Raw genomic sequence first — 18,252 nt, 5'->3', positions numbered from 1 at the left:
AAAAAAAAGAATTGCTGTATGAGTTGCCTAATTGAGTTTCAAACACATTAAAAAAAAAGTTCAATGAATTGTAGCTTGGGATTAAGACAGAATTTCTAACAATTTCTGAGATGGTCCTAAACATGCTTTTGCCATTTGTACTACATATTTATACTATCAGCATTGGTAATTATAAAATCAAAAATATGTGTATATGCACATGCACACATGATTTGTGTCCCTGCTTGTGTGTACATGTGCATGTTTGTGTGAGTGCCTGTGTGAGTGCACCACAGCACATGTGTGGAGGTCAGAGGACAATCTCTAATGTCTCCCCTTACCTTCGACCCTGTCTCAGGGTATCTTATTGCTGCTTGCTAAGCTGCCCGACCTGAGAGCTTCCAGGAGTTTCCACTTTGCCTCCTATCTTGCCACAATATTGATGGCACTACAGACACATGCTACTGTGAGCATCTTTTACATGGGCTCTGGGGATCTGAGCTTAGAACTTCATGCTTGCAGAAAAGATCTTCCCCCACTAAGCCATGTCTTAAGCCAAGCCTCAATGTAAAGTAAATGACCGCATTCATCTGATTTGTATTCAAATTTGCTATTGTCTTTAATAATAAAATTATATGGATACCAAAGAATTGCTTTGGCATAAACTTATGATTCATTTCCAGTGAATGTTTGGTTTGTGTACTTATTTTACATACTTACATGTGTGGGAGGACACAAAAACATGTCTTAAGCAGGAAAGGGTCAGGAGTGGAATGAGTTTAAGCTTTCCTTAGCATGTACAAGACCCTGGGTGCATTTCCTGATAGCAAAACAAACAAAACAACAACAGTGCTTCTCTAGTGCCTGTCATGATGCATCTATCTCCGTGCAAACTTAAATTCACTGCTCATGTTTTTAACTGGGATTAACAAGCTTTCTGTCTCTATGCTTGCCAACCCTACAAATACCATAAAATCATATGGTGTTTGAGTTTTTGTATTTGTTTTACTTAGTATAATGCCACTAATGGTCATCTGCACTATCAAATATGACAAGATGTCTTTCCTTTTTGAGTCTGACTACTATATTTGTATATGGCTACACAACAGTACAACAGCCCCTTGGTTCAAGACATTCTCTCTGCCCATGATGCTACAACCCATAGATAGTCAAGTCTCCTCCATCCATGGCTGTAGCAATTGCCTATGACCAATGTACAGCTTCCTGTGTGCTTAGTTTAAGTAATCTCTAAACTCATGGTACTCAAGAAGCACAAACACCACACAATAGGTGCCGTACCATATTGTTTAAGGCGCAAAGGCAGCAAAACACGCCTGTACATGTTTAGTATCGCAGTTTTTCTAAGGAGTATCTCCTGACTTTGGGGCATAAAAGCACAGATAGGAGGGCTGAACATACTTTGTTCATCACTGGACACTGGGTACATCTCCGCCATCATGAATAAAGCTGCTGTGAGCATGGGTGTACCAGAACATGAACATTTTAAACCTCTCGATTTGTCCGTTCCCTATGAGTTGATTCCTCCTTCCTCTAACTTAAGTCCCAGAGCAGAGGAGGAAGCAGTGATGGTCGGAAAAGAAAAATGAGGGCTGAGGAAGCAGGAAATAGGGGCAGGGGGAGCAGGGCAGTGGTGGCACATGCCTTTAATCCCAGCACTTGGGAGGCAGAGGCAGTCAGATTTCTAAGTTTGAGGCCAGCCTGGTCTACAAAGTGAGTTCCAGGACAGCCAGGGCTACACAGAGAAACCTTGTCTTGAAAAAAACATACAAAATAGGGGCAGGGGCTTGACTTTCCTTCAAACAAACCCGGAACAAACCCGGAAGAGGCAGGCCTTAAGATCCCAGAGGGATAGATCTGGATAACTGGTGGGTTTGAAGCTATGCGTGGAGTTAATGACTGCCTCCTTGGGCTTATAGAGAAACAACCACTTTCCAAGTGTTTTGATTGGTGATGCAGCCCATATGGTGTCTCGGTAGAGAGTCTGAGGGGTTGCCCTTGGCGTTTTTCAGCAAACAGCCCTTATGTCCAGGACAGGGCAGAGTGAATGTGCTTCAAGGGTTGATAAGCAAGCAGAAAGTCTCCTGTCAGGATGAAGAAGACCCCTGGGAGAGAAGCATATCACCAGGGATAAGTGTGCCGGCCACAGGCAGCGGCAGTGAATAAATCAAGATGTCCCTAACAGACTGGACAGGGCCAGACACCACAAGCCAGAGCAGTGACAGTGCCTTAAGGATCAGGGTATCATGCTGCAGACCTGACAGGCATTCAGAATCTCTCTGCACTGCCACCAGCTCCTAGCTGGTGTTCTCATCTACGCCCTGACCCCTCAAGGGGAGCAGAGTTGTCTCCAAGGAGATCAAATCTCCCAGTGAACTAGACAGAAAACAGGCTTGCATTTTCATCCGCAAGGACATAGGGAACTCAAGTGCTGCTGGGGGCTGTGCCTAGGTCCTCTGCCCCTCCAGAAAGCCTCATCTGTAGCTGCGGGTACACAGCAAACCTCTCTGCTGTGGGAGGATTGTTGCCTAGGAGACAAAGTCATCCAACCTGGAGCCACCTGGAAGGTTCAGAGGCCACGCCCCCTTGCCTTTGTGGCCTATAGGTAACTACAGTAGCACAGTGACCTAGTCTCCCCTCCTCAAAATTGAGCACTAGAATGTACAGCAGGCAAGAGCTGGCTCCACCTGACATTAGACTGCTCAATTCCTCTCAGTCCCTTTGCTGTCCCAGTGAGCCCGTGAGTGAAATCCTGATCCCTGACTCTGCTGCTAAGAAAAGCCACCCAAGATGTAAATGTTTCAAGGCCTAGGTTGTGTCTCCCGGTACCCCCACAAGGCGGAGATGTCTAAGAAAAAGCACAGATGGGTTTTGTTTGTTTGTTTGTTTTGACACGTAAGTATAGTGGGAGTGAATCTGGGCTTCCGCTGCATACATTAAGGTCCCTGGACAAAAGTAATTTTTATGAGCAGTTACTTGGCAGACCCTGACTATCTATCTACCTGTATGCCTGCTGCATGCAGGCTGTCTGAGGGTAGTTGTTCTTGTCTTGTAGCACAAACATCCCAGGAGATTGTTTCTGACTCCCCAAGGTCAGGGATGATGGACATACAAGTTGCTTAGTCTTGGGAGCCTGAGGTGCGATGATCCAGTGTTTAAGGCTAGCCTGGGTTACATGCTAAGTCCCTATCTCAAGAAAAAAAAAAATTAAATCAGATACACACTCAATAACACTGCAATGTAAGTGGGAAGGCCCAATAGGACTTCCACTGAAAACGTTAGTGGTTGTTTATTTAAGTAGGCCTCTTTTAATTTTTTTTTTTTACAAAGTTTTATTCATGTGTGTGTGTTTATGTCTCTGTATATATGTACACATTCAGGTGTCTGTCCACAGTGGTCAGAAGAAGGTGACGATCCCCTGGAGCTGGGATCCTGGCAGTTATAAACTGCCCCAAATGAGTGCTAGGAACCAAATTCAGGTCCTCTGTAAGAGCAGCAAGTCCTCTTAATTGCCAAATCATCTCTCCAGCCCCATAACTGGGCATGTTGTGCTTTTAAAATATATTTTTAAAATTAAAATATAATTATGTCCCTCCAAGCCCTCCACATCCCTTCCATTAGACCCCTCCAGGCCTCCTCATTCCTACCCCTACTTCAGTCACAATCAAATGGATGACCTCTTATTTCTTTCATTATTGTAGTTTTGTTCTCTTGCCACCCTCCCACACTTGGACTCTCAGAAGCCCCTAGGGCTGCCTCTGCTTCTGACCCAAAACAGAGCTGCAGAGGTCAGAAACCTCCCTCTGAGACTTTGCTCCTGACTTGACCTTGAGCCTTCCTCTCCACAGAGCAAGGGAGCAAATCTGGGGAATCTAGATGAGAGGACACAGCTAGAGAGACCATGGAGGCAGGACAAGGCGTCTCTCAGAAGCCGCCTGGGAGCCAAGCACTAGTTTGGCTGTCAGCAAGTCCCTGCTCATCTGGAAAGGAGGCCTGGTGCCAGCTGGGCTCACTCCGGGAATAGAAGCGGAATAAAGACTGTGGGCAAGTGAGAGATGAGAAACCAAGTCGCACTGGCAAGTTCTGAGACTTACATGGATTGAGCAATTCAGGCATGCCTGTCTCTTCACAGCCTCTGCCACACTTCGCTTCAAAGTCAACTGATGGGTTGATTTAGGGAAAGGGAGGACCAGAGCAGCAAAGAGCAGCGTGTCTTTTCAGTAAAAGACAGAGGCGAGCTATACACTGGGGGCTGGAGGGTCTCCAGAGCTAGTTTCTCCAGGGCAATATTAGCAGATGCTGCCCTAGCCCTGCCTCTGGTCCTTCAGGACTCAAGAGTTCCCACAAAGATCAATGCCTGTGGCTCTGTCCATGTGTAGGAGTGTTACCCAGCCAGAGAGGTATGGACAACATACAACTATCCCCTTAGGTGAGGCAACGCCAATCTCCCAAGTGTCCTCAGGGGGCACACTGCTTAGGGAAATAGCCTGCTTTGAAGCCAGTTTCTCTGTCCTGTCTCACTTTCTGACTTCCCTATGGTGTGACATGGATCCCACCCCAAATCAACTTTTCAACTTAGGAAAATGCCCTTCATATGAGTGGCCCACAGGACATCACAGTCAGTTCCTACCAAATGTACATCACAGTATCACAGAGAACCATAGACATTGGCTTTTTTTTTTTTTTTTTGAGTCCTGAAGTGTGGGTCCATAATAGCCCAAGTTTATGGGGGAGGGTTTAAGGGATCTTCAATCCCTGATACCTCAAACATGAGGACTGCAGGAGTTGTCTGTCTACCTCCCCAGTCCCAACCTAGTGCCATAAAGCCAGCTCCCCACCATCAACCCTAGTAAGAACTGAGTACCCTGACAATTACCAGGCTTCACTCCTTGTTTCAACTTCTAAGGTCCCCACCCCTTACAGTCCCTGAGTATGTAGAAAAGCATTTTCCAACACCCCTGCCCTGGCCAATGGTACATAGCTACACAAACCTTGTCCCAGAGACCTTAGCCACCTCCCCAGGGGCATACATAGGCCCCGCCACCCGATAAATGGAACCAGTTACCTACTGAGATCCTGCACTGTACTTTCCCATGCTTGGCTAAGCTCTCCTCCCTCCAGCTCAGCTCGGTGCTCACTGGGCCATGCTACTGAGAGGAAAGCAGACACAGGGTGTCCCTGAAGGACCAGAAGCAGGGCTGGGCAGCGTCTGCTAAGTTCAGTCTGCTTCTGAGTCCTTGCTTTGGAGGAAAGACCTGGCTCTGGAGCTTTCCTAGCTCTGAGCTTATGGCCCACCTCTGACCAGTTGAACCAATCAATCTGGAAACTGCCTATGGGTTAGATTCTACTGGGTTAGATTCTCAAGGGCCCAGAAGCCTAAGAAAACTGCTAACACCTCTGCAGGTTTAGACGCAAAGACCTACCCTGGGTCACCAAGACTGAAAACAAAGACCCTCCTGACATAAATAACTATCAGGAGGCTGGTTGGGTCTGGCTTCAGAAGGAAAGCCAGCACAGAGACTTTTTTTTAAATTAGATATTTTCTTTATTTACATTTCAAATGTTATCCCCTTTCTTCATTTCTCCTCCGAAAACCCTCCTATCCCATCCCCCCACCCCCCCACCCCCGCTTCCCTGTCCTAGCATTCCTCTACACTGGGGTATCAATCCTTCACAAGATCTCTTCTTGTGAAGGCCTCTTCTCTCATTGATGTCCCACAAGGCCATCCTTTGCTACATATGTGGCTGGAGCCATGAGTCCCTCCATGTGTACTCTTTAGTTGGTTTAGTCCCTGGGAGCTCTGGGGCTACTGGTTGGTTCATATTGTTCCTCTTATGGGGCTGCAAATCCCTTCAGCTCCTTGGGTCCTTTCTCTAGTTCCTCCATTGGGGACCCTGTGCTCAGTCCATGATACAATTCACAGACCACATGAAGTTCAAGAAGAAGGAAGACCAAAGTGTGGATACTTCCGTCCTTCTTAGAAGGGGGAATCAACATACCCATGGGAGGAGATACAGAGACAAAGTGTGGAGCAGAAACTGAAGGAAAGGCCATCCAGTGACTGTCCCACCTGGGGATCCATCCTGTACACAGTCACCAAACCCAGACACTATTGTGGATGCCAACAAGTGCTTGCTGATAGGAGCCTGATAAAGCTGTCTCCTGAGAGGCTCTGCCAGTGCCTGACAGATATAGAAGTCTTTTAAATTTGTGTGGAATTTCTCATGAACACACAGGAAAGGATTTCTCAAAGGCTGCTATCTTTTTAATTGATGGCATTATCATTGGAGCTCTTTTGCAAACTGTAAGAAGCAGTGAAGCCATTCCTGGACATCTGCAGGGTTTGTTGCCATTTGAATTAATAGGGAAGATGACCTCAGAGGCTGTCACAGATTCAAACCCAGACTGGGCAACATGGAGTCACAAAACAAAACAAAACAAAAACCTTTAAGGGAAGCTGGGGTATATCTCAGCAATAAAATGCTTACCTAGCAGATATAAACCCCTGGATTTAGTTCCTAGGACTGGATGTTTTTTTAAAATGTTTAAAGAAGCATACCCAGCTATGTGTTGATATGTTTGTGTATGTGTTGATATGTTTGTGTATGTGTTGATACACCTCTTTAGAAGTGAACTTGCCTTTCCTAACCTGGGCAGAGAATGTTCTGCCTCTTTGAAGGGTCAGCCTCAAGACTAGATTGTTGGGAGATGTAGAGCTAGAATAAGCCTTAGTCCCATGATCCTTTTGAGCGCAGGACTGTTATAAACACCTATCAAGGGCTTATGGTCATGGGTAGGTGACAAATGCAAAAACCAGAAGGAACTGGCAGGAGAAGGCGATTAACCTGGAAGGGAAAACAGTGCAGGGGCAATGGTAAGTGAGGATTGGAACTGTATTCGAGACAGAGGTTACAAAAGTGGTATGGACTCCGACTGAAGTCCTCCTCTGCAAAGTTGGTCTTACTTTGGGGAAGGTTGACCAGATTTGTGGAGCTTTTTGCCAAGAAGTCCAAAAATTAAAATTTAGATTTTTATGCACAAGTTTCCATTTTATTTGTTTGTTTCCTTGCTTGCTTAAGACAGAGTCTTGCTATGTAGCCCAGGCTAGCCCAGTATTCGCTATGTAGCTCAGGCTGGCTTCAAAGTTCCCTAAGTCCCCCTTGCCTCAGCCTTCCAAGTACTAGGACTACAAGATACCATCATGCTTGCCTCTACTTTTGGGGGGACATGGGGTGTTTATTTTGCTTTGCTTTGAGACATAGTCTTTTTTTTTTTTTTTGGTTTTTGGTTTTTCGAGACAGGGTTTCTCTCTGTAACCCCGGCTGTCCTGGTACTCACTATGTAGACCAGGCTGGCCTCGAACTCGGAAATCCGCCTGCCTCCGCCTCCCAAGTGCTAGGATTAAAGGCGTGCGCCACCACCGCCCGGCTGAGACATAGTCTTATGTAGCCCAGACCGGTCTCTTGAACTTCCTGTGTAGCTAAGGATGAACTTGAGTTCCTGATCTTCTGCTTCTGTCTCCAAAGTGCTAGAATTACAGTATGTGTTGTCACACAGAACAGGAACTTTTTTTTTGAGACAAGATCTTGTTAAGCCACAACTTGCCTTGAGCTGGCCCCAGACTGAGATGACCCTTTCAGCCATCTGGGTGCTGGAGTTACATGTGCCATCATGTCTGCCTCAAGTTGCCATATTTTAACTGTTGTCCAATAACTTGCATATTTGTAACACAGACCGAACAAAACTAATGTATACCACCAGTTTCCCCCTATTGTTGCAGACTTTGCTTGCAGAGGAAGTCTTGCCATTTGTACTTATAAATACAACTGGACCTCATACATTCGGTTCTGTAGACCAGGCGACTCAGGTTAAGAGTCCTTTCAAGCAAGTCCCATCTCCTAGGAAACCTTCACTCTGGGTTGGTGGTTCCCTCTTAAACTTTGGACAAAACTACTTTGGGTAGTGTTGCTCTTCCCTGTGGAGCTGACTCCAGGCAGGTGACTGCCACTCTCACCACTCCCTCCATGTTCCTTTCAGTGAGATGCTCATCCAAGTGGTCCTGCCCTGAAGATGGCTGGGTTTCCAGACCTGCAAACCTAGCTTAACATGCCATGCTCAGCTTCCAGCTCTTTCAGAGTCTCCTGAGCTCTGGTGTGATCTGGATGTCTTTCCAAGGCTCTGGTGGGACAAGCGTGCAGAAGAGACCCCACTCAGGTCTAGTCCTCTGCATGGAATTTGGGTAGACTCATCTGGGAGTGGTTGAGCACACCTGTATGGTACCTGTGCTCCTGTATAGGGATGAACTAAGAGAGCCATTTGCATATCTGGTGCCTCTGGCCATCTCACCTGCGCAGTGAATGCTGCTCGAGTCACTCTGAGCAGCAATGTGAGACAGAAGCCACACCAAGACACCAAGTGGATGGGCAACAAGTAGCTGGTTTGCTACTCAATGGCTGGACGCCTTGAACTTGACACACACACATCTGCAACCTCCATTCTGGCCACCACCAAAGTCCTTATTCTAGAAGCACTGGGATGGTTGCTATTTCAGAATCAGCTTAACACCCCCATCAGAAATGGATTCTAGCCAGTTTGCTAGATAAGGGAACAGGGCTAAAGAGTTTAATAGCATACTTAAGGTTATATACTTGATCAGAAGTCACAGCTTGATTTCTGTGTTCGGAAAATTACTTGTGACTTGAGCCAACTAAACAATACCTTTTTTTTTTCCTCCTCCTTGTGTGGTCCAGGATCAAACTTCTGCTGGGTCACTGAATAGCCCATTGGAGGGGCCCAGGCTGAGTGGGCTCCATTACCAAAGCAGCCCCTAGAACCACACTGTAGGTTCTCTAGTAGGAAACAGGAAGTGCTGTGCTCTGGAAGCATCAGCTCTCCCTCACTCAGTCCCCCCCCCCTCCCCGCCTGGCATAGTGTGTGGCTCGTGGCACTGACTCTTGCAGCTTTGGCTAAGCACGAGCTTGTTTAGCTTCACAGTGACGTCATCTTAATGGTTGGGTGGTTGCGTTTTCTTAAGACTAGACGCATGAAGCCTTCCATACTTTTCACCTGCTTCTTCTGGTTTGCAGCAGGAGGGGGTGGATTCCAGGCTAGGCCAAGTTTCTCTGAGTGCTTCTACTGCTCTTTGTAGGGTCCACACTGGAGCTTGTGAGAAGTTATGCAAGGCGTTCAAGAAAGAACAGCAGGCACCCTCCAGACAGAAGAAACACATGGGGAAGGGTGGTATGGTTGGGCGAGTTTCCTGGTAGTGCAAGGAGATGCTTATACACAGTATGAGGCATGGTCCATCACACCCTACAGGAACAATCCCAGATATAACTAGTCGTGTGACTTAATCAAGTCACTTGCCCATTTTTTCTTGGCTTTGGTTTCATCTCTAAGATGGATAACACACATAGCAACTCTAACATGTTCTGAGTTTCATTCATGTTTCTGGCTTACAACTTCTTCAAAGGTCCAGAGAAAGTATTACCATCCTGGCCTTTAGCTGCTCATAAGGACATTCTCCCGATCACCTCCCCTGAATCTAAGCAGAATCTAAGCCTTCCTTATTCCAGTGGTCTCTGCCCATCTCTGGAAGAAGGAACACTGCTGAGAATCTGAACAGATCCATACTGGGTTCCCCGCACAACCTATTAGTGTTGAGTGAGACCCTCTTTTTCCAATTACCTCTGCACATGTTGTGTATGCCTCAGCTGAGCCTGAGTAGCAATGTCTCCAGAAAAAGACAAAACCTAAAAATGTATGGGTAGGCTTCAGGAGGATTTCAGACAGTTCAGTAATGGGAGGGCAGAGCATCAGAGAGGGACAGAGGCTCAGTATCCTTGCCTGCCCTAGCAGCCTTTCCTCTGGATCCCTAGTACTATTTTGCATAACAAACAGGGAACTTGTTTTCCTGAGTTTTGAGGACCTCTTGAACATTGTGTATCTCTAGGTAAACCACATCAGCAGTGCCTTGGATTAGGCCCCCAGATGTTATCCTCTGCTTCAGCACTGGTGGCTGTTGTGAGAAACCCTCCCACCATATTTGGGTCACAGATGTCTTTCTTTGCTGGTTGTGCCAGGGGAAACCCAGGCAATTTGCTAAAATGGTGGAGTTAGATTAATAATCCTTCAGCCGCTTTCTATCTCCCCTCAGCTCTTGAGGATCCAGGCTATTCCTGCTTATTTAAGGCTCTGATATGTCCTGTGGAACAAAACAGCTGATAATTGGGGAGACGAAATCACAGCCACCTAGACATTCTCCACTGCCCACACTAATTAACAGTTCTTGAACCAGGATGCTGGGGATGGGGCATGCCTTAGCTAACTTTTAGGTTTCTTTTCATCCTAGAGCTTAATTTAAGGACCCCTCTGAGGTTGTCCTATGGTTTTGGAGGTCTGATTTGCTATAGGATCTCTGTAACTTACAAAGCCCCTGTCTGCCCTCTGATCTCCCAGCCAACAGGAGACCCATATCAGCTTTCATGACTAACTGGGGTGAGGGTTTGTTTGTTTGTTTGTTTGTTTGTTTTCCTTTTAGTAACTCTTCTTCCTCTCCAGTAAGAAAAAAAAAAAAAAGACCCTTTTCTGATATCATTTCACGTAGCTTGGACAGGATCAACCCACCATTTGACCTCAGGGAGTCACAGTGATCCAGGCCACAAAAGAACACATCCACTTCCCCATAGTAACTGTTGTACATGGATGTGTGGGTCTAGCTGGGCCACCCAGAGAACCCTGGGACTTCTGATGGAAAGTCTGGGAGAGAAATGGTACCGCTTTTCTGCTGGGGTTGCTTAGTGCACAGGGGTGGGGCATCTCTTCTATAGAGTAGATCTTGCCAGAGAGATCCTTAGGAGAGGAAGAACTGAGGGTGTCTAACACCCTTCTCGACATCAATACTTGAGGGCCTGTATATAGTCAGTCCCAAAGGCCTAATATGCTCCAGACAACTCCTTTCTTCCTCCCCCTCCTCCTTTCCCTCCTTCCTCTACTCTTCCTCCTCCTCCTCCTCCTTTTCCTCCTCCCTTTACTCTTCCTCCTCCTTGACCTCCTCCTCTTCCTCCTCCTTTTCTTCCTCCTCCTCTTCCTCCTCTTTAGCAATGAAGATTCAATCCAGGGCCTCACACATGCTATCCAAACATAGCCCTACTGAACTATGTCCTTTCTCTCCCTTTTTTTGTTTTTTAACTTGAGTTAGAGTCCAAGTTGCCGGGGCTAACCTCTAGCTATACACATAGTCCAGACAGCTCTTGAATTCATGATCTTCCTGTCTGAGCCTCCCAAGCACCTGGAGTTGCAAGACTATATCACAACATCTAGAAAATTCTTTTAAACTACAGATGATCCTTGACTTCTGTGTTTACATGCTGATATGCACACTGTAAATTGAAATTGCATTTAAGGCTGGGCAGTGGTGGCACACACCTTTGATCCCAGCACTTGGGAGGCAGAGGCAGGCAGATTTCTGAGTTCGAGGCCAGCCTGGTCTAAAGAGTGAGTTCCAAGACAGCTAGGGCTACACAGAGAAACCCTGTCTTGAAAAACCAAAAAAAAAAAAAACCAAAAAAAAAAAAGAAAGAAAGAAAGAAGAGAAAGAAAGGAAGAAAGAAAGAAAGAAAGAAAGAAAGAAGAAAGATTGCATTTAAAGAGCCTTACTTGCTAAACATCATGCCTTAGTGTACCAGTTCCAGTTCCAGTGGATCTGGTGCCTTCTTCTGGTCTCGGTGGGCACTAGGCATGCGTGTGGTACACATATGTGTATGCAGGCAAAAATTCTTATAAAAAATTTTAAGCATTTTGGAAAAAGATTGAATTATCATACTTCAAACCATCGTATGCCAGAGACTATGTGTAGTTTGAATTTGGTTTCTAATCCTATAACTGTGAAAGCCTCACCCACCAATTTTACAAAGTGGGGAGAGCATGATGAGAACCAAATGTTAAAGAAAAGAGGGAATGTGTGGCCATGTTTGAAACATAGGATTGTGTTTTGTTTTTTTTGTTTTTTGAGACAGGGTTTCTCTGTATAGCCCTGGCTGTCCTGGAACTCACTCTGTAGACCAGTCTGACCTCAAACTCAGAAATCCGCCTGCCTCTGCCTCCCAAGTGCTGGGATTGAAGGCATGTGCCACCACTGCCAGGCTGAAACGTAGGATTGTGGGTTGTTGGTTTTCTTGTTTTGTTTTGTTTTTAACATTTCCTGAGAAGACATGAACAAAGATGTATTAACCTCAGACAAGCTATCAACAACAAACCAAAGAAACCACTCTACCAAAGACCAACTTGGTGACCCAATGAGGTTTAACTGATTACTCGTTAAGGGCATGGGTGACTTAAGGATGTTACACCACTGCACTGTGTGTACCCGCAAGTATAACGCCCCCCCTCCCAGCAAGCATAACTCTTTAAACATCATCTGGGAGGGGCGGAGAGAGAAAGGCCCCATTCCTGACACATCTCCCCAGAGTTTTTCATATGCTGCCTCATGAGCTACTTCTAGTCCTGCCTGGGAGCTGCCTTTCCTGAACCTCGTCTTTTTTTTCTTCTCCAAGAAGAAATGTTAGTGGGCCTAAACTTGTGAGGGTCCTCTGAGGCTAATCACAGCTGCTGACTTTGAAACAAGAGTGGCCACATCATGCCTGGAGAACAGAGTCCCACAAAAGGTAGTCACGCCATGCTGTTGTGTGGACACCTGTGCAGGTAACCGAGAAGGGGCGAGTCCATGGGACTTAGCAGAGGAGGGTAATGCTTAACTCAAGGGAAGGAAGCCTATCGGTGGGACTGGGGACAAACCTAAGAGTAGGTCAGCCTTGATGGGCTGTGTTCTCAGAGTACCCACCGACCTGCAGTCATGGCTCTCTTGAGGCTGACTGAAGAATGAAGTCTTAGGCTCCACCCAGACCCAGTACATCTGGATTTAAGGGGCCCCCAAAGGTTGGAGGACAGTGGGGACTCTGCCTATCTGTAGTACCCATGTTTGTCTGCAAAGGAGGCTCCCTCGGAACCTTTCCTCCTGTATGTGCTTTCTGACCACCCAAGAAGAGAACTTCCTCTCTCCTTTTATCTCAGCTTGCTCCACAGCTCGGCTTGATCAATATACGTGATGAAAACAACTGCTATCTTCTACTTTCTCCCTCAGAAGCTAAGTGTAGCATTAAAATTTGATATCCCCCCCTCCCATGATAACCACACTGTGAGGAAACCCAAGTTACCTCCAAGGGAAGGCTACCTGGAGGGTCTGGAAACCTCAGGCACCTGAGTGAGGCTGACATGGGCCACCTAGTATGAATGCAGTTAAGTGAACCTCACTGATGTCACATCAAGACGAGTGCCTGGTTTCTGAGCCACCGAACTGGGAGAAATAAGTAGCCTTTGCTGGGCCAAGCTACCTGCTGGGGTTACCCAGGAAGGTACTGAGAGTAGGGGTACAGAAGAGCTGGCCATCTCCCATCACTACAGCCTGGCTGCCTGCTGCATGTCCATCGGCTTAGATAAGATTCTGGCTGAGTGCTTGCCTTCTCAGGCACTGTCCCAGGCATGAGGTGGCGGGCGCGAAGACAGCACCCACACTCTGGGGGAACGGAAACTCTTGGGAGATGCCAATAAATGAGGCGAAACAGAGATGATGGCTTCAGAAAGATGAGGAACGATGACTTGTAGTGGGATCGGACCCAGGTAAATGAGGGCCTTCCTTCTAAAGGGGAGATCCCCTTCTGAAGCCCTCCTAGTGAATTGTGGCCAAGAAAGGAGACCATGAGATGACCTAGAAAACAGTAACCAGCAGGGAAAGCAACACATGAAAATCCAGAGTGTAGACAGCCTGGGAGTGGACGGAGAGAGAGGAAGAGGGAGAGGGAAGGAGAGGGAGAGGGAGAGGAAGAGGGAGAGGGAGAGGGAGAGGGAGAGGGAGAGGGAGAGGGAGAGGGAGAGGGAGAGGGAGAAAGAGAGAGACTGGAGAGGGAGGGGCTGAGGTCAGAGAAGACATCACAGAAGCGGGAGAGAGTGAGAGTTACCCGGTCCAGCTCATTAGTTAGTTGTAGCCAAGAATAGCAGTGTGAACTAAATTAAAATTTTAAATGCAGTTCTTCAGCCCCACTAGCCAGCTTTTAAAGGCCCCATGGCCTCAAAGGGCCGAGTGGCTGCCCTAATGGTTAGCACAGACCAATGCTAAGGAAAGTTCTATTGACCAGCACTGGCTATTAGATATATCGGACACAAACTCAGATTTGAGTTCAAGAGGTCTGATCATGTGCTCTGGAGCTTGGTCCTCCATTAGTTTTCTGGAGGTTCTGTTTTCTTTTAGTTAAAGAAGGCTCTTCAAGTTCAACAGTGGAGAACAGTTAAGTCTACCAACAGTCAAGGCCAGTGACAGTGGCCCTGAGTGCCACACACTGAATAGGCTGGAGTCTTCCTTCATATTAGTAGCTCTAGAGTCAATTCACTGGCTCTTCTGTAGCCTCATTTCTGCCACCAATTTGGGGCTCCCTGGTGTGAAAAAAAAGCACAGGGCATGGCTACTATTTCAGGGTGGCACACAGAAGGGAAATTGCCACAATTAGACAAGGCTCATTTCCATTAGCATATTTTCCTCCTCAGCCCAGAACATCTGTTGGTGTGGAAATACTTGCTTTGTGCCATCCCATCAGGAAATGTCCAGGCACTGAAACAGGCAGTATGGAGAGAGGCTGATACCATCTTGGACAAAGCCTACGAGGGGCTTAAAATATGGAATCAGGAAGACAACGTAAACTTGTCCAAAGGGGAGATTAAGAAAGGTTCACACAGTCAGTGTGAAAGATTCACATATTCCATGGACTGTGACCTCAGTCCTAGGGAGGTAAAGGCAGGTGGATTACTATATAGTCTGGACTATATAAGACCCTGACTCAAAAAAATGGCCAAACAAAAACAAAAATAAGAGACAAATCCACAACAAACAAAGAGAGAGAGAGAGAGAGAGAGAGAGAGAGAGAGAGAGAGAGAGAGAGAGAGAGAGAGAGAGAGAGAGAGAGAGAGAGAGAGAGATAGATTAGGGCTGGGAAAGTTACTGCAAGTGGAAATGCAGGGTCTCTTTACCATGAACAAGACATGTGTTGCCACTGAATGCTTGTGACATCTTCTCCAGTACCTCAACTTTGAGCCAGCTGTATAACTATTACCATCTGTGAGATGGGGACAGTGGTGGCCATGAGCTATAATCTTTTGTAGGTTTTGAGAAAAGGCCTCATGTAGCCCAGGCTGGCCTAGAACTCTATGCAGCTGAGGGTGACTCTGAACTCCTGGTCCTCTTCCCTCTACCACTTGAGTGCTGGGCTCACAGGCATGTGCCACTGTGCCTGGCACCATAATCGAACTGATAGTAGTTTTGTAAGAAAAATGGAAGAACTTGAGTGTTGACTAATGCCTGGGCCTAGTTCCTGCATTCACCTGCTCAATGTGTATTAACCCTATATTGGTCGTGTGGGCTTTGGATAACCCTGGTAGCCAGCTTATGTGGCTGTTATCACATGGCACCCAGTAGGTAGGCATAATTGATCTCCAGGGTTCTCTCCAGCTCTTCCAAACGAATACAGACTCCATCATTGTCATGGAAGGCCTGGCCTGTCCAGGCTCACACAAGTTAAGCAAGCTATGTAATTCAGAATTCTACCATGTGGGATCTGGAAATAGCTTTTAAGATCTTTTGGTCTAGCGTCCTACTGATGTTGAGAATCCCCATCCCCAGCCATGCTGACAGAAGGCCAGGCTTGCCTATGAGTTCATTCATGCTTCCGTTTCCAAAGCACTCTAACTGGGGACAGCTAGTGCAGAGCACAGACACATTTCAAGTTACTCTCCTTCATTAAGTGCATACCCAACATAGAACACACTCCTCAGCTCCTCTGCTCATTTGTGGCAAGTATAAGAATAACCGAATTCTCAGCTCAGTGCAGGGAATGAAGCACAGTAACAGGGGTACCATGCTTGCTCCCTCCTTCCTCTCTAGGCATCAAACCCCTCTTAGCTTGGTAGCCCAAAGCTACCTGCCAGGGAAGAATATGCTCATCCAATAGCTGCTTATGACCTTGGTGAGGGCTGAGGAGTAGACTCCAGAGGGCGTGGCATCTGCAAATGTAGCCTCTCTGCCACAGGAATCCCTCAAGAGCATGGGTGACCTTTACCTAGGTGCTGGTTGGAGCCCTACCTCCTCCAGGTGATTAGCCTGCCGGAGGAGGCTCAGAAGGAGGCAGGTATGCCACAGCTGTGTCAACATCCCCAAGAAAAGTTTGGGCTCCTTCCTGCATATTCCTGGCTACAAGTCAGGCCCATTCTGTCCTAGCATGACATGAGGACTCCAAGGCAGCTGTTGGCTGTGTCCTGGTCCTGGGGCCTAGGGATAAGGTGTCAGTACTCACCAGGTGCACTTGGTCAGGCAGGAGCTGGCTTCCTACTGTGGATCTGTAACTGCAGGCAAGCTCAATGTGAACAGTAATCTATATGCTGGGCCCTTGAGATAAGTCAGTCCCAGGACCCTGAATGGGTCACATTGTGATGTCATACTACTGAAATAGCTCTTCTGTGGCAGCTTGGTATGAGTGGACAGGGTGGGACAGGAGGGGCTGAGAAGTAATGAGATGTAGCTACCTTGTAGAACGTCAGCCTGTGAGACCAGGTATGACATCACCTCTGCCGCTTGCCGTTCTAATCCTTGACCACACCCATCCTGGGCCAACTCAACTAAACCAACCCCATCTTTGCTAAGGTTGCCCCACCAACTGACTAATGTGTACCCCCACCTTGTCACACTATCTGTAATTCATTTAAAATTCCAAGGCAGCCTTTTTTTTCCCCTTCCTTCTTACTGTCCCCCACCCCACCCATTGCAATATGCAGACTTACCCCTTCCCTGTCCACCTCCTTGTGGCCTCAAAACAAGCAAAATAATTTAAATATTAGTTTAGGAAACAGAGACACAAATCCACCATGAAATCCAGCCCAGTTATCCTTTAGGCTATCTTCAACTGTGGTATCTGGCTTTGTTCCATGGCTGGTAACCAAGAATTAGGAATACTTTATCATTAATAGTACTAAAAAGCAAAGAGTTCATCGAAGGGGATGGATGGAGTAAAACCATTTCCTGAGGTCTCAGCCCTCTTTTCTGCTAGTGCTTAGGGATTGTATCATGGAGAACATTCAAAATGGATTCATCAACTGATGTGGGTACAAGTGCTTGTGGCAAAGCTCAATAACCTGAATTTGATTCCCAGAACCTACATGGTGGAAGGAGAGAACCAGTTCCTGCAAGTTGTCCTCTGACCTCCACAAGTGCTCCATCCTCACAAATTATATGTATGTATGTATGTATGTATGTATGTATGTATGTATGTGTATATATGTGTGTGTATATATGTGTATATATATATGTAATTTATACACACATATATATGTATATGCTTCATTTTGGAAACTGTTGAGTTATTCTCAAATTTAGAATCTGAACAGTAAGTCTCAAACACAGATTCCACCCGAGGAATCTTGGTTCAGTAGGTCTGGGGTGGAACCCGCGAACGTACATTTTTAGCAAGTGGGCAGATGAAGCTGGTACTGTGGGTCTAGGAACTACAATGTACTTTGAGGGCAAGTAAGAGGTGCTGGTCTCCTGGGTTTGATCTTAAAATAGTCCCAGCCGATTGATGGCAGTATTTTGAGGTTTCTGGAGAACAAACAGGAGCTGTGCCTTTGAGGCCAAAGCGAGCAAAGCCTGTACTCTGTTGAAGATCTGTTTATTGGCCAGCCTGAGCCCACGATGGGGCCTCCCTATTGGTGGTGTTGTGGGTCCTGCCCACAGCCTTGGCTGTTCTACCTCAGCAGGAAGGCAGCCTGACTTCCAGCTGCCACGCCTTTATCTCTGCGCTGGAGCTTCCCACAGCTGCCAAAGCACACCTTGCCCACAGTAGGTGACCACCATTGTCATGAACGGTCAGCCATTCCAGTTGAACACCCTCACCAGTGGTAAACCCTTCATGGAAATGGCAAAGGACCACCTAGGACTGAGTCCTTCATGCCCACAACAGGAATGGCTTGATAACTCATCTCTTACTGCTTCCCTCTTTTATCTCAGCTCTGCCAGTTCTGCCCAGTATCCCCCTAGGAATAAACCCCAGACTCATGCTTCCTGAGTCCTTGGCTCAGGGGAAATCAACCTAAGACATGAATAAGAAATACTATATGTCCTTGAGAGGGCCACATTTATTTTCATTCTTTTTTTTTTT

The 18,252-nt window shown here is 46.8% G+C and overlaps 1 protein-coding gene and 2 long non-coding RNA genes across 3 annotated transcripts in view; 2 read left to right on the top strand and 1 right to left on the bottom strand.

Moving 5' to 3' along the window:
* The window catches only part of LOC116091058, a 27,721-nt gene extending 21,083 nt beyond the window's left edge, over positions 1–6,638 (top strand). Inside the window, exon 3 of the long non-coding RNA XR_004118923.1 lies at positions 6,629–6,638. This is a non-coding gene — a long non-coding RNA (uncharacterized LOC116091058). The remainder of the gene's footprint in view (positions 1–6,628) is intronic.
* Positions 1–16,588, bottom strand: part of Banf2 (BANF family member 2) — a 42,725-nt gene extending 26,137 nt beyond the window's left edge. The window contains exon 1 of the mRNA XM_031372093.1: positions 16,396–16,588. The gene's annotated coding sequence lies outside the window, so the exon portion shown is untranslated. The remainder of the gene's footprint in view (positions 1–16,395) is intronic.
* A 691-nt stretch (positions 16,589–17,279) lies between these two features.
* Positions 17,280–18,252, top strand: part of LOC116091057 — a 21,362-nt gene continuing 20,389 nt past the window's right edge. The window contains exon 1 of the long non-coding RNA XR_004118922.1: positions 17,280–17,329. This is a non-coding gene — a long non-coding RNA (uncharacterized LOC116091057). The remainder of the gene's footprint in view (positions 17,330–18,252) is intronic.

Source organism: Mastomys coucha, unplaced genomic scaffold (assembly GCF_008632895.1).
Source record: "Mastomys coucha isolate ucsf_1 unplaced genomic scaffold, UCSF_Mcou_1 pScaffold15, whole genome shotgun sequence".
In the NCBI taxonomy this organism is placed as follows: domain Eukaryota; kingdom Metazoa; phylum Chordata; class Mammalia; order Rodentia; family Muridae; genus Mastomys; species Mastomys coucha.
Note: the sequence above shows the minus strand (reverse complement) of the source record. Positions and strands in the feature narration are given on the sequence as shown.